Below are 15297 nucleotides of genomic sequence, written 5' to 3' on the forward strand. Positions count from 1 at the left end.
CTCCACTCCCTTTGTTTCCACTCCCATTATTGCTCCACTTTGCTTTTATTTGCACCGCAACATTTCTGTTCTCTCCAGTCCCTTTGTTTCAGCTCCCATTTTGTTCTGCTCCACTCACATTTGCGCTGCAAACTTTCAGTTCTCTGCACTCCCATTTCACTCCGCGCAGCTCCTATTTTCGCCGCAGCCTTTCAGTACTTTCCACTGTCATTTTGTTCCCATTTGCGCTGGAACATATCACTACTTCCAACTTACTTTGTTTCCACTCCCATTTGGCTCCACTCCGCTATTATTTGTGCCGCAACATTTCTGTTCCCTCCAGTCACTTTGTTTCCACTCCCATTTGACTCCGCTCTGCTCCCATTTGCTTCGCAGCTGTTCAGTTCTCTCCACTCCCTTTCTTTCCGCTCCAATTCCACTCCGTTCCCATTTGCACCGCTACCTTTCACTTCTCTCCACTCCCATTTTGCTCTGCTCCCATTCTCGCTGGAACATTTCACTTCTCACTTCTCTCCACTCCCTTTGTCTTTGCTCCCATTTGCGCACCACTCCGATCGCATTTGAGCCGCAACATTTCTGTTCTCTCCAATCCCTTTGTTTCACTGTGGGAATACAAAAAGTATATTTAGAGCTGCAGCTGTGGAACAGGATAAACAGCATGAGAAAGGAAGGCTGAGAACCAAGGACACTTCCAGAAGAAGAGGAAAACAAGTTCAAGTAAGCTGCGTGATGGCAGGCCGTAATTGGAGGAAGAGTGCGTGGCTTGGAAAGATTCACAGCCCTGATTGGATCATTGCCTGTATGCACCGTTAAGGACTGTTTTGGGAAGTTACATTGTTGATATGTAAAGGCGGGTGGGAAAGTTACAAGAGAAAACTTGTGAAAGTATATAAGGGATGTTGAAATCTGTAATAAACGATTTGGATCGTTCGCATCTGAGTCCGTGCCCAAGACACTGCATTTCACCTCCCATTTCTGTCCGCTTCTCTCCCATTTGCACTGCAACCTTTCAGTTCTCTCCACTCCCATTTCGCTCCACTACGCTCCCATTTACATTGCAACATTTCAGTTTTCTCCACTTTGTTTCTTTACGCTCCCATTTCGTTCCGCTCCCATTTCGTTCCGCTCCCATTTGCGACACTGCCTTTAAATTCTCTACAATCCCATTTCGCTTTGCTCCGCTCCCATTTACACAGCATCATTTCTGTTCCCTGCAGTCCAATTTTGCTCCGTCTTGCTCCCACTTGAGTCCCAACCTTTCAGTTCTCTCCACTCCCTTTGTTTCCACTCCCATTTCGCTCCACTTTACTCCTATTTGCTCCGCAACTTTTCTATTCTCTCCAGTCCCTTTGTTTCAACTTCCATATAATTTTGCTCTTCTCCCATTTATGCCACATTTGTGCCCTTCTCTACACTCCATTTGTTTCCACTCCCATTTCGCTCCGCTACACTCCCATTTGCATCACAACCTTTATTTTCTCTCCACTACCTTTTTTACCGCTCTTATCCCATTTCCACCACAATCTTTCAGTTCTTTTCTCTCCCGTTATTTCCGATCCCATTTCGTTCTGCTTCTCTCCCATTTGCGTCGCAACCTGTCAGTTCTCTCCACTCCTGTTTTTTCTGCTCCAATTTCGCTCCACTCTGCTCCCATTTGCACCACAAACATTCATTTCTCTCCACTCCCTTAGTTTCTGATCACATTTCACTCTGCTTCGCTCCCATTTGTGCTGCAACCTTCCAGTTCTTTCCACTCCCTTTGTTTCTGCTCCACACCCACTTGCACCGTAATCTTTCATTTCTCTCCACTCCCTTATTTTCCGCTCTTATTTCGCTCCACTTCGTTCCCATTTGAACCGCAACCTTTCAGTTCTCTCCACTCCCTTTTTTTCCGCTCCCATTACGCCCCACTTCGCAATCATTTGCACTGCAATGTTTCGCTTCTCTCCACTCCCATTTTGGTTTACTCACATTTGCGCCGCAACCTTTCATTTTTCTCCACTGTCTTTGTTTCTGCTCCTATTTTGCTCCACTCCACTCCCATTTGCTCTGCAACCTTTCAGTTCTCTCCACTCTATTTCTTTGTGCTCCCATTTCGCTCTGCACCGCTCCCATTTGCGCCACAACCATTCAGTACTCTATTCTGATCATTTTTTCTCCCATTTCAATCTGTTTTGCTACCATTTGCGCCGCAACCTTTCAGTTCTCTCCTCTGCCTTTGTTTCTGCTCCCATTTTTCTCTGCTTTCATTTGCGCTTCAACCTGTCGTTTCTCTCCACTTCCTTTCTGTCTGCTCCCATTGTGCTCCGCTCCGCTCCCATTTGTGCCACAGCCTTTTAGTACTCTCCATTCCTTTCATTTCCACTCCCATTTTGCTCTGCTCCCATTTGCGCTGCAACCTTTCATTTCATTTCTCTCTTTTTTTCCGCTTTTATTTCGCTACACTCGGCTCCTATTTGCACTGCTACATTACTCTTCTCTTAAGTCCTTTTGTTTCAGCACCCATTTTGTTCCACTCTGCTCCCATTTACGCTGCAAACTTACAGTTCTCTTGTTGTGGTTTTGTGGTTTTGATGCTTGTATTCCACATCAGAGCATCATGCAGCAGTGAAGGAGTTAATGCTGCTGGGAGCAGCAGAGAGGGGCGGAGCTCCGCACCGGATTCTAGGCAATGCTCTACCTGGGCGCGTTCCTCTGGGCTGCCGTGGAGGTTCAGCACGTGTGCTTCTCCTGCAGTTTTCTCCTTAACGTAAGCTCACAGCTTTTGGTTTGGAAATTTTATCTCTCTCTCAATTGTTCAATTTTATTAGATTTAGTGAAGTTACCGTTCCTTCTCAGATCGTGCTGTTGTTTTTTTAGACTCATCTCTTCCCACTGTTTTCCCCCCTCCTTCCGGAGCGTGGGTCTGCTAGGGTGGCCACGTGGCCACTGACGCAGTTGCTTTTTCTCTCCCTTCTCGGTTTCCCTTGGGTCACTGTAACAGGTAACACCGTGATAATTATTGGTGGAGAATGCGGGCAATGCAGTATTTGTACTGCATTGTTAATCTGGTGCTTAGTGGACTAAGATTTTTCATGTACCTTATAGCATGCTGGCGTCTTTTTTTTAAAGTTCCTCATGTTCAGCTCCAGAGTAATGTGTGCATACAGCTACTTTAGTGTGCTGAGGGGGTTACATACCTCCTGCCTAAACACCCTGGCAAACGTGACAGATTATGCGGCATTTGGATTGGTTTCCAGTTACTCTTTTCATGTCTTTACCTATATTCAGGATGTCAGCCTGGCAGTTGTGGCAGTTGTGTTATCTGTTTTTCTGAATGCACTCTCTGCAACAGTAATTTACATCATGTGGAAGAAGCTTTCCTCAAAACCAGAGAGTGTTGAATGGCAGGGAAGGTGGAAAAAATTAGGAAAGAAATTAGAAGCGTGGGGACCCCCGGTGTTATGCAGTTTTGATCTTGAGCACCTGTGGGATCCTGAGAAATCCAGTGAGTGTTTAGGTAAGGAGTCATGTGACTCAGGACGATCTGAGAAGGAGTGTATTGTTTGGGGTCTGGCTTGTGCTTATCGAGCTATAATTGATATTCTGGAGAGAAATGGTTTCCAAACCAAGGTCCAAAGAAAAAATGAAAACCTCGAAGTTAGACCTGACCAATCACAGGAAGCACCGGTATCAGTGTCAGTTGCCCCTGTGGAAGGCCAGAAATGGACACGGACGTCCTCATGCCTAGAATGGAAAGAAGAAGCAGAGAAAGAAGAGGAAGATCCAGGCGAGGGGCCCTCCTCAGCACCACTACCACCACCTAGAAAGACCATTAAGAAAAGTGAGAGACATGGAGAAGACAGCGATGATGATGAAGTCACTGTTAACACTACTCGTCGGCCCCTAAAGACGACTGAAATACAAGGTTCAAGAAAGGAGTTTGTACGGCGCTCAGGTGAATCTGTTGTCACCTGGTTGCTGCGGTGTTGGGACAACGGTGCCAGCAGCGTGTCCCTAGATGGCAGCGAAGCCCGCCAACTGGGAAGCATTGCTTGAGACCCAGCTATTGACAGAGGAATTGGCAGATGTCTGAATGGAGTCGCTACCCTCTGGGAACGAGTACTAGTGGCTGTAAAGGATAGATATCCTTACAAAGATGATCTGGAGCCTAAAGTGGAAAGATGGAACACCGTGGAGAAAGGCATCCAATTTTTGAGAGAAACAGCCGTAGTAGAGATGCTGTATGATCCCAATTTCGTCCCTAACAATCCACACCAGGACCGTGATCCTGATAGAGTAAGGTGTAAACCTGATGTATATCGTAAGCTCTCAAAACAGCACCAGAGAGGTACGCAAGTATACTGGTAGCAATGTTCCATAGATTCGAGGCTCAAGACAGAAGACTCCCAGTTTATGAATTGACTATTACACTCCAAAACTTTTAACAACAGTTTCCACCATCACGTGCTTCCATTGAAGCTGTAGTAGCAGAAGAAGTAGGTGAGATAAAGAAAACTATACTGGAGGAACTGTCATTACTGATGAATAGGGATGAACCTGTGTCAGTATTGGAAACACCTGATGAAGACGAGCATGACCCAAAGAATCTGATGAAGCAATTAATCAAACTGATGAAAGTCTCGGCCACCAAAGGCAACCGCCTCTCTGCACGAGCAAATGACAGCAGTAACATCATGTCACGTGTGGCCATGTGGAGCTTCTTACAAGAAAACGGAGAGGAGGCATAAAAAACCCACTCCTGCACTGCGAGCACAGGTGACAGAACTACAGCAGAGATCAGCCACCAATGAAATTGCTCCCGTCACTGCAGGTAACCAATAGAGGGGCCCTGCCCTCAGCCAGGGGAGGGAAAGGGATAATAGAGTGTATTGGACTGTGTGGATTAGATGGCCTGGCACATTAGAGCCACAAAGATATAAGGCACTGGTAGACACTGGTGCACAGTGTACTCTAATGCCCTCGAGTTATAAAGGGACAGAATTGATTCATATTTCTGGAGTGACTGGGGGTTCTCAGGAATTGTCTGTGTTGGAGGCAGAAATAAGCCTCACCGGTAAAACCTGGCATAAGCAACCCAAAGTGACTGAACAGGGGGCTCCATGCATACTCGGTATTGACTATCTCAGAAGGGGACATTTCAAGGATCCCAAGGGATACCGATGGGCTTTTGGAATAGCTGCTGTAGATGCAGACAACATTCAGCAGCTGTCTATTTTACCTGGCCTGTCAGAAGATCCGTCTGTTGTGGGGGTACTGAAAGTGAAAGAGCAGCAGGTACCTATTGCTACAAAAACAGTCCATAGACGGCAGTACCGCACCAACAGGGATTCCTTGCTCCCCATTCATAACCTGATCCGTCAGCTAGAGAGACAGGGAGTGATCAGCAAAACTCACTCCCCTTTTAACAGCCCCATATGGCCGGTGCGTAAAGCCAGTGGAGAATGGAGGCTGACGGTAGATTACCGTGGCCTGAATGAAGTCACACCCCCCCTGAGTGCTGCTGTGCCAGATATGTTGGAGCTGCAATATGAACTGGAGTCAAAAGCAGCCAAGTGTTATGCCACCATTGACATTGCCAATGCATTCTTTTCTATTACTTTGGCCACAGAGTGCAGAACACAGTTGGCTTTCACCTGGAGGGGCGTTCAGTACACCTGGAACTGTTTGCCCCAGGGGTGGAAACACAGCCCAACTATTTGCCATGGGCTGATTCAAACTACACTGGAACAAGGAGGGGCACCTGAGCACCTCCAGTACATTGATGACATTGTTGTGTGGGTTGATACAGCAGTGGAAGTTTTTAAAAAAGGAGAGCGAATAATCCAAATTCTTCTGGGTGCTGGTTTTGCTATTAAACGGAACAAAGTGAAGGGACCTGCCCAAGAAATTCAGTTCCTAGGAGTAAAATGGCAAGATGGACGTCGTCACATTCCAGGAGATGTGATTGACAAAATAACCAGTATGTCACCACCCACTAGCAAGAAAGAGACACAGTCTTTTCTGGGTGTAGTAGGTTTCTGGAGGATGCACATCCCAAACTACAGCCTCATAGTAAGCCCCCTCTATCAAGTGACTCAAAAAATAATAATTTTGCATGGGGTCCTGAACAGCAGCAGGCTTTTGAGAAAATTAAGCAGGAGATAGCCCATACTGTGGCCCTGGTGCCAGTATGGTTGGGACAGGATGTAAAAAACATCCTCTACACTGCTGCTGGAGAGAAAGGTCCCACTTGGAGTCTGTGGCAAAGAGCCACTGGGGAGACCCGAGGCCGACCCCTTGGATTTTGGAGCAGAGCGTACAGGGGTTCAGAGGAGTGCTGCACTCCAACTGAGAAGAAGATTTAGGCAGCATATGAGGGGGTTTGGGCTGCCTCTGAAGTAAATGTTACTGAGATAAAACTCCTCCTGGCACCTCGACTGCCAGTGCTGAATTGGATGTTCAAAGGAAAGTTTCCCCCCATCCATCATGCTACCGATGCCACCTGGAGTAAGTGGATTGCACTGATTACACAGCGAGCTCGGACGGGGAACCTCAACCGTCCAGGAATCCTGGAGGTGATCATGGACTGGCCTGATGGCAAGAAAATTGGAACATCCCCATCAGAGGAGATACCACGTGCTAAAGAGGCCCCACCATATAATGAACTACCAGAGAATGAAAAGACGTATGCCCACTTCACTGATGGATCGTGTCGTATCGTTGGGAAGCATTGCTGATGGAAGGCTGCTTTGTGGAGCCCCACACGATGAGTTGCGGAGGCCACCGAAGGAGAAGGAGAGTCAAGCCAATTTGTGGAGGTAAAGGCTGTCCAGCTGGCCTTAGATGTGGCTGAACGAGAGAGGTGGCCCATGCTATATCTTTATACTGACTCTTGGATGGTGGCAAATGCTTTATGGGGGTGGTTGCAGCAGTGGGAACAGGACAACTGGCAACGGAAGGGTAAACCTATTTGGGCTGCTGAACTGTGGAAAGACATTGCTGCCCAAACAAAAAGGTTGGGTGTAAAGGTGCGCCATGTAGATGCTCATGTTCCTAAGAGCCGGGCAACTGAGGAACAACAAAATAACCATCAGGTAGATCGAGCTGCCAAAATTGAGGTGTCTCAGATAGACTTGGACTGGCAGAACAAAGGAGAGCTATTTTTAGCTCGGTGGGCCCATGAGACCTCGGGCCATCAAGGAAGGGATGCAACCTATAAGTGGGCTAGAGACCGAGGGGTGGACTTAACTATGGATGCCGTTGCACAGGTTATCCATGACTGTGATACTTGTGCCATAATTAAACAGGCCAAGAGGATGAAACCTCTCTGGCAGGAAGGGCGATGGCAAAAGTATAAATATGGAGAGGCGTGGCAGGTTTATTATATCACCTTGCCACGAACTCGCGATGGTAAGCGTTATGTGCTCACCATGGTGGAGGCGACCACTGGGTGGCTTGAGACATACGCAGTACCCCATGCTACCGCCCGAAACACCATCTTAGGGCTCGAGAGACAAGTCCTATGGCGACATGGCACTCCAGAGAGAATTGAGTCCGATAATGGGACCCATTTCAAAAATTCTCTTTTGGATATCTGGGCCAAAGAACACAGCATTGAATGGATCTACCATATCCCCTACCATGCACCAGCTGCCTGTAAGATTGAGTGCTACAACGGGTTGTTAAAATCCACGTTGAGAGCAATGGGTGGCGGGATATTTAAGCACTGGGAGAAGCACCTGGCAGAAGCCACCTGGTTGGTCAACACTAGGGGATCAGTCAACCGATAGGGTCCTACACAGTCCAGGTCCCTACAGACCATAGAGGGAAATAAGGTCCCTGTGGTACATGTAAGGAGCACGTTGGGAAAAGCGGTGTGTGTCTTTCCAGCCTCTGGAAAGGGCAAACCCCTCCGTGGAACCGTTTTTGCGCAGGGACCTGGGTGCACCGGGTGGGTAATGGATAAAACTGGGGACGTCCAGTGTGTCCCACAGGGGAATTTGATATTGGGGGAATGCAGTCTGTAATTACATGTATATGTATGTATATATATATGTTTCTATGTAACTTATGTTATTACTGTTTTGGTTATGTATAGATGTGTGTTAAGCATGATGTGATGATGTGGAATAAGGGGTGGAATGTTGCAGTTTTGTGGTTTTGATGCATGTATTCCACATCAGAGCATCATGCAGCAGTGAAGGAGTTAATGCTGCTGGGAGCAGCAGAGGGGCGGAGCTCCGCACCAGATGCCAGGCGGCACTGTGCCTGGGCACGTTCCTCTGGGCTGCCGTGGAGGTTCAGCACGTGTGCTTCTCCTGCAGTTTTCTCCTTAACGTAAGCTCACAGCTTTTGGTTTGGAAATTTTATCTCTCTCTCAATTGTTCAATTTTATTAGATTTAGTAAAGTTACCGTTCCTTCTCAGATCGTGCCGTTGTTTTTGTAGACTCATCTCTTCCCGCTGTTTTCCCCCCTCCCCCCCGGAGCATGGCTCTGCTCGGGCAGCCGCGTGGCCACTGATGCAGTTTCTTTTTCTCTCCTCTCTCCCTTCTCAGTTTCCCTTGGGTCACTGTCACGAATAACACCGTGACATCTCTGCATTCCCATTTAGCTCTGCACCGCTCAATTTGCGCCGCAGCCTATCACTTCTCTCCACTCCCATTTCACTCCCATTTGCGCCGGAACATTTCACTTCTCTCCACTCCCTTTGTTTCTGCTCTCAATACGCTTCACTCCACTCCTATTGCGCCACAACATTTCTGTTCTCTCCTTTTCCTTTAATTCAGCTCCAATTTCGTTCTGCTCCGTTCCCGTTTGCGCTGCAGCGTTACGGTTCTATCCACTCCCTTTCATTCCGCTCCCATTTCACTCCGCTCTGCTCCCATTTGCGCTGCAACAGTTCTGTTCTCTCCACTCCCTTTTTTTCTGCTCCCATTTCACTCTACTCGATTAGTATTTGCACCGAAACTTTTCTGTTCCCACCAGGCCCTTTGTTTCCACTCTTTTTTCACTTTGCTCCGCTCCTATTTGCACCGCAACAGTTCTGTTCACTCCAGTCCCTTTGTTTCTGCTCCCATTTCACTCTGCTTAGCTCCCATTTGCTTCGCAACCTTTCAGTTCTCTCCACTCTCTTAGTTTATGATGCCATTTGTGCCTCTTCCTTTCACTTGTCTCCACTCCGATTTTGCTCTGCTCCCATTCTCACCTAAACATTTCACGTCGATCCATTCCCTTTATTTCCGCTCCTAGTTCACTGCACTCAAGTCATATTGTGTACTTCCAGTACTTTCAGTACATATTGCGTACTTTGCGTACTTTCAGTACTCTCCTTTCGTTTCTGCTCTCATTTCGCTCTGCTCCCATTTGCGCTGCAACATTTCATTTCTCTCATCTCTCTTCTTTTCCGCTCCTGTTTCGCTTCACTCTGCTCCTACTGTGCTGCAACATTGCTGTTCTCTCCAGTCCCTTTGTTTCCTCTTCCATTTCGTTCCGCTCCGTTTCCGTTCATGCTGCAACTTTTCTGTTCTCTCCACTCCATTTCGTTCCACTCCCATTTGGCTCCTCATCGCTCCTATTTGCGCCTCAGCCTTTCAGTACTCTCCATTCCGATGTTTTCCTCTACCATTTCACTCTCTTTTGTTCCCATTTACGCCGCAACCTTCCAGTTCTCTCCATACCCATTTTGCACTGCTCCCATTCTCACCGGATCATTTCACATCTCTCCACTCCTTTTGTTTTTGCTCCCATCACGCACCACTCCACTCGTATTTGCGCCGCAATCTTTTAGTTCTCTTGTTATGCTTATATATTTTTATTAAGCATAATGATGTTGAATAACGGGTGGAAAGTTATGGTTCTATGATTTTTGTTGTATTATAAATATTCCACATCATAACATCATGTGGAGTATTGGGTGTTAAAGAGTTAATGCTCCAGCTCTCTGGATCGTCGATAGTTCTGAGTGCACCTGTCTCTGAAGAGAACCACATTCCCCAGAGGACTTTGCGATGCTTCGCATTTGTACCTATTTCCACCCAGAGGGAAAGATAAAAACTGTCTGTGGTCACGGGACTCCCTCTTCCGTTCAGGACCGAGCTCGGCAGTGGGTGTTTGTTGCAACCGTACGCCTTCAGCTTTAGCGTAAGGCCTTCAGTTTATCGGACACTCTCTCTCTTGCTCATTTTATTTGATTCATTTGCCTCATTTCCAATTATATTATATTGTGTTATTTTCCTTTCTGATATCTTATTTAGTAAATTAGCTTTCTTCCTCAGATCGTTGCCGCTGTTTTGTTCCTAGGCCCATCTCCCTTCTCCTTTTTTCCCGTTCCCCTTCCCCGGGGTGTGGGCCCGTGGGTCCCCTGCCTCAGTAGTCACGGTACCGAGTAAAACTGTCCCGCAAACCAATGACATCTCTGCACTCCCATTTCGCTCTTCGCCACTCCCATTTGCACCACAACCCTTCAGTTTTCTCCTCTCCCTTTGTTTCCGCTCCTTTTTTGCTTCTCTCTGCTCCTTTTTACGCCAGAACAGTTCTGTTCTATCCACTCTCTTTCTTTCCACTCCCTTGTCACTCCGCTTCGCTCCCATTTGCGCCACAACCTTTCATTTCTCACCTCTCCCTTTGTTTCTGCTCCCATTTTGCTCTGCTTTAATTTGCGCCAAAAGCTTTCATTTCTCTCCACTCCTTTTGTTTCCACTCCTATTTGCACCGCTACATTTCTCTTCTCTCCATTCCCTTTGTTTCAGCTCCCATTTCGTTCCTCCCAGCTCCCATTGTAGCTGCAACCTTTCAGTTCTCTGCACACCCATTTTGATCTGCGCATCTCCTATTTATGCCACAGCCTTTCACTTCTCTCCCATTTCACTCCCATTTGCACCAGAACATTTCACTTCTCTCCACTCCCTTTGTTTCCGCTCCCATTTCGCTCCACTCCGCTAGTGTTTGCGCCGCAACATTTCTGTTCCCTCCAGTCCATTTGTTTCCACTCCCATTTCACTCCACTCCACTTCCATTTGCTTTGCAGCCCTTCATTTCTCTCCACTCCCTTTGTTTCCGCAACTATTTCGCTTCACTCTGCTCCTATTTGCGCCGCAATTGTTCTGTTCTCCCCACTCCCGTTTTCCCGCTCCCATGTCACTCTGCGTAGTTCTCATGTGCTTCACAGCCCTTCTGTTGTTTCCACTCCCTTTGTTTCCGCTTCCATTTCGCTCCGCTCCCATTGACGCCGCAACATTTGTGTTCCCTCCACTCCCTTTCTTTCCGTTACGTTTCGCTATGCACCACTCCCATTTGCGCCACAAGCTTTCAGTACTTTCCACTCTGATTGTTTTTGCTACCATTTCACTCCATTTTGTTCCCTTTTGCGCCTCTACCTTTCACTTCTCTCCACTCCCATTTTGCACTGCTCCCATTCTCGCTGGAACATTTCACTTCTCTCAACTCCCATTTTACACGGCTCCTATTCTCGCCGAAACATTTCAGTTCTCCACTCCTTTTCTTTCCGCTCACATTTCGCTCCGCTCCACTCCTATTTGCACCGCAATCTTTCAGTTCTCTGCACTACCATTTCGCTCCGCTCCCATTTGCGCCACAACCTTCCTTTTCTTTTCTCTCCCTTTGTATCCGCTCCCATTTCGCACCACTCCCATTTGCGCCACATCCTTTCAGTACTCTCCATTCCGATCGTATCCTCTAGCATTTCACTCTGTTTTGTTCACATTTGGGCCGCAACCTTTCATTTCTCTCCTCTACCTTGGTTTCCGTTACAATTTCGTGCCGCTTCCATTTGCACCGCAACTTTTCACTACTCTCCACGCCCATTTCATTCCCATTTGCGCCGAAAAATTTCACTTCACTCCACTTCCTTTGTTTCCGCTCCAATTTCACTCCACTCCTATTTGCGTTGCAATGGTTCTCTTTTCTCCCAGTTGCTTTGTTTTTGCACCCATTTCACTTTGCTTTGCTCCAATTTACTTTGCAGCCCTTTAGTTCTCTCCACTCTTTTTTTCCGCTTCAATTTCACTTTGTTCCCATTTGCACCACAACCTTCTAGTTCTCTCCACTCCCATTTTGCACTGCTCCCATTCTCACTGGAATGTTTCACTTCTCTCTACTCCCTTTGTTTCTGCTCCATTTTCGCTTCGCTCCCATTTACACCGCAACCTTTCATTTCTCTGCACTGCCTTTGGTTCCCGTCCCATTTCCTTCTGATCTGCTTTGATTTGCGCTGCATCCTTTCAGTTCTCTTCACTCACCTTGTTTCCGCTCTGCTCCCATTTATGCTGCAACTATTCAGTTCTCTCTACTCCTATCATTTCTGCTCCCATTTTGCTCCACTCCATTACAAATTTGTGCCGCAAACTTTCAGCTCTATGCAGTACCTTTGTTTCTGCTTTTATTTTATTGCACGATGCTCCCATTTGCACCGTAGCCTTTCAGTTCTCTCCACTCCCTTTTTCTCCGCTCTAATCCCATTGCGCTCCAATCTTAAAATTATTTTCTCTCTCATTGTTTCCAATCCCATACTCTCCGGTCTCTTTGTTTCTTCTACAATTTTGTTCTTCCACTACAATTTGTGCCGCAAACTTACCGTTCTCTCTACTCCCTTTGTTTCCACTCCCATTTCGCTCCACTCCCATTCGTGCTACAACCTTTCAGTTCTTTACACTCCCATTTCACTCTGCTCCACTCCCATTTGCATTGCAAACTTTCAATTCTATCCACTCCTATTTGTTTTCACTCCCATTTCACTCCAATCTGCTCTCATTTGCACAGCAACCTTTCAGTTTTCTCCACTCACATCATTTCCACTTATATGGGAACTGCTGAATCACAGCCTGAACCACTGAGCAGTCACCTGAGGTGAGTACTAAGTCAACCATGGGCGCACAGGTGAAGGTGATATACCTGTGTGAGTGGAAGGGGTGGAGCCTGGTTCCACCTCCCCCAAACCCCATTTAAGGGCTGACCACCACCAGGGAAGGTTTTCTTCTTGGAGTTTCCTCTCCTGTGGAGTTCCCTGTGAGCCTTGTCATCATAAAGGTGAGCTGTCTTCTCTTTTGTTTTGTCTGTTTATATAGAGTTACTTAAAATATAACATCTCCTATACTATCTCCTTGCAGAGTACCCTCATTGGGAGTTATTTACCTTACACTTGGTAAGCCAGGCAACTCTAGCAATATTAAATCCATTATGTCCTTCATTTGGAATGTGTTTAAATGGGCCAGGGGGGAGAAAGTTTCCCCTCTAGAACAGACAATCCCTGGTCTAATTCCAGGGTTCATGGGGTCACCCTACTATGGGTTGGTGTACATTATTGAGAAATGGGGACCCATGCGGGTTCCAGGGATTGCCTCTCCCTCTCCATCTTATTTGACCGACTACTTTCTTGGATTAGATAAAGACTTACTTGTTACCAAGGAGTGGTAGTTAGCCACCTCTGCAGTAGCCTGGCCATTAGTAATGGCTATACTCAAATTAGATACTGAAAATGTTAATATGGAGAATGAAAATCAATTATTACGTGAACGTTTTGAGAAACTGGAGCAACAGCTGGGTACATTAACAACCAAAAAGCCTGGCCTAAATGTCCCCACGAGACAAATACGGAATATATCGGTTGAAGACTCTGATATGACAGGAAAAAAGATCTCTAAGGCAGATCTCGAAACTCCATCTATGATGGACCCATTCGAGATTCGGCCTATCATAACTCAAAAACAAAAAAGGTACAGGATAGACCAGCAGGGGTGCCTCCTGACCAATGGCCCCCTGCAGAAACCTGTCTCCATGTAACCGCTCGTCCGTATACAGCTAATGAGTTGATGGACCTAGTACAACGGTTCCATCAGAAACCAAGGGAAAGCATACCATCGTGGCTCCTAAGGTTATGGGATGCAGGAGCTGAAAGTGTTTTAGTAAATGGAACAGAGATGTCGAAATTAGCATCTATAACAATAAACCCGGCCTTAAGACAAAGATTATATGCAGCCGTCCACTACAATGAAGAAAACCATTCTATTATAGATTGGTTGATGGCTGCGTGCCGCTTAACATGGCCCAACAAAACCGATATCCCTCTTAATATTGGTTTGTGGTCCTCTATGGAGGACCTCCAGACCTACATCAGAGAACTAGGTATGAGGGAGGCTCTGTACGCAGACGCTTTTGAAAGCCCCGATACGGAGAAATTTACAGCGGGCATGAGAGATCTGATACTACAGCAGGCCCCCTCCCACCTATATGGGATGTTGGTTTCCATATTAAATCCATTGGTGGCATCAGAAGCCATCGTACAGCAGGCAGCCCAGTTAGTGGCAGAATTAGGGGAGACGGAGCGCGTAAGAACCAGGCACAATGTTTGTATAGTGGAAGATGCTGAGGCCTTCCCTATTAAAACTAAAAAGCCTGCTCCACGGATGCCCCGATCAGGCCCCGTACGGGTATCCCGGAGGACTATGTTTAATGATCTCATACGGGCTGGGGTTGTGTTTACCAAAATTGATGGGCAACCCAACCATGTTTTGTTGCAGCTGTGGAAACAGCTTAGAAATGATCAAAAATTTCAGAGTGCTCCCAGAAAATCGGGAGTACGAATTATAGAAAAAACACCGACAACAACCTGGAATTTTGCTGACTTTATAATACCGAACAGAAGGAAAAAACATCCGCAGGTGTCGCGGGCTACAGTGCCTGAGTCACCTGTGGCAAAAGATTTGTATCTGGCAAAATTCATGGATTAACGGAAAACTCTGGTCCCCATAGGGCCTCCAGATGTGACCGGAGGCCCTATGTAGAACTAACAATATTCTGGTCCAGGACAAATGTGTAGAAGGTGATGGCTCTGGTGGATACCGACGCAGAAACATCAATTATATATGGAGACCCAACAAAATTTAAGGGTAATAGAGTGATGATTGGTGGGTTTGGGGGACAGACTATTCCAGTCACCCAGACGTGGTTGAAATTGGGGGTTGGGCGTCTCCTGTCCCGGGAGTATAAGGTGTCGATTGCCCCAATTCCAGAATATATCTTGGGCATAGACATTCTATGGGGTCTGGCTCTCCAGACAACTGTGGGAGAGTTCAGACTACGGCAGAGGTACATTAGTATCCGGGCAATACAGACAATATTGAGGGGCCATGTGAAATATGAGCCCATTTGTTTGCCAAAACCACGCCAGATTACTAATGTAAGACAGTACAGACTCCCGGGTGGGCAAGAAGAAATATCAAAGACAGTGCAGGAATTAGAGAAAGTAGGTATTATAAGGCCTGCACACAGCCCATATAATTCCCCCATATGGCCAGTAC

This window comes from Cyrtonyx montezumae, unplaced genomic scaffold (assembly GCF_038088225.1).
Source record: "Cyrtonyx montezumae isolate F1298 unplaced genomic scaffold, pur_monq_1.0 scaffold_56, whole genome shotgun sequence".
Lineage (NCBI taxonomy): Eukaryota > Metazoa > Chordata > Aves > Galliformes > Odontophoridae > Cyrtonyx > Cyrtonyx montezumae.